The sequence below is a fragment of the Lottia gigantea genome (assembly GCF_000327385.1).
Source record: "Lottia gigantea unplaced genomic scaffold LOTGIsca_291, whole genome shotgun sequence".
Taxonomy (NCBI): Eukaryota; Metazoa; Mollusca; class Gastropoda; family Lottiidae; genus Lottia; species Lottia gigantea.
Window position 1 is genome coordinate 56,986 of NW_008708949.1, and position 1,629 is coordinate 58,614.

The window sequence follows — 1,629 nt, forward strand, 5'->3', positions numbered from 1 at the left end:
ACACTAAGAGAACACGGCTCGATTATCAAGACACTCAAAGAGCACAGCCTAAATAATTCGTCTGCTTAGTTGCATTTTGAACTCTACAGATGTAGCTGAAAAAAGTCAAGTGTTGTTCTACCTATCTACCTTCTTACCATTTATTTCGAAACGTTTACTCACTTTGTTGATTCTACAGCCAAAAAGTTGGATGTTCACAGGAATGAAGCTGTTTTATCTGGCTACATACCTGTGAACTTCCAACTTCCGGACTCCAATATTAGCCCAAATTACAGGGCTTACATGGAGCTTGGTCAACTTGGTACAACAGTCTTTTAAGTTTACTCACTTTGTTGATTTTAGAGCCGTAAAACTAGAAGTGCACAGACATGGAGCTGTTCTATCTGGCTGCATGCCTGTGAACTTCCAGCTTCCGGACTCCAATATTAGCCCAGTTACAGGGCTTACATGGAGCTTGGTCAACTTGGTACAACAGTCTTTTAAGTTTACTCATTTTGTTGATTTCAGAGCCGTAAAACTAGAAGTGCACAGACATGGAGCTGTTCTATCTGGCTACATCCATGTGAACTTCCAACTTTCGAACTAAACCGCTAAACCCAAACAAATGTACTTTTTAAAAGTCTTGCCAAAATGCGACCAGCTACGATGAATACCTGACAACAAGTGAAGTGGAATGAAGGCAAGCAGTGTCATGACGCAATAAATGATAATTATATGCATGTGACCTGCATTCAAGAAATTGACAGTTTCTGTGTCTGTGAATTAAGTTTTGAAGGACATTTGGTCCACATTTCTGAAATAAAATGCACTGAAGACGATGATAATGCCTAAATGACTCCCCAGAGCCCCGCTTGGCCGTGAAAAATCTATCATTCTTTTTTTGCCTTAACTAACTTTACGGGAAGTAACTCATTTGTTTACATTTTTTCGACAATTAAAGGTGCCTAACACTGACATTTTTTTATTGCATTTTTGAAATCCCAAGTGTATTCTGTCCTAGAAAAAGTGTCTGAAAACCCCTGAAAAAGCTTTTTCTAGCGCCAAAAAAATAAAAGTCCAAAAAACCCTTCTCCAGCAATAAAATAAACAAGTCTACCTAAAGTCTGTCCCGTTAAAGTTCGATTTCGATTGTACATGCGGAAAGTCAATTCACTCCTCTATCCGATCAGTAAAGTTCCAAATCCCTAAAGTCACTCAAACTACCCGGTTACTAAAACAAGATGGCCGCCGATTGGTGGCATATCGAAATTTGAAGAACTAAAGTGCCCATTGCCATTTCAAATATCCCATTCAAAGTCTACTTCTTGCATTTGGAAAATCAAAAGGCCTAACCGCTAAGCCCACCTGAATTCAGTGTCCACAAAAACCTGTCCAGACCATTAGAACTATGTAAATTGTCCCTAAAAACTCCAGGCTCGGGGGGTATATCAAGTTTCTTAGAGGTAAAGAGAAGAAAAAGCATATACCCTACCATTTTAGATTTGTTTGTTTGTTTGANAGATGGGTGTGAGAAGGGAAGCAGGTGATAAGGGGAAGAAAGAGAGGAGGGAGGAGAGAAGGAGACAGAGGAGGGCCGAGAGGGCGAGGAGTATGAATGTTATTGGTAGTGTGGAGGAAGATGTGGAGCGA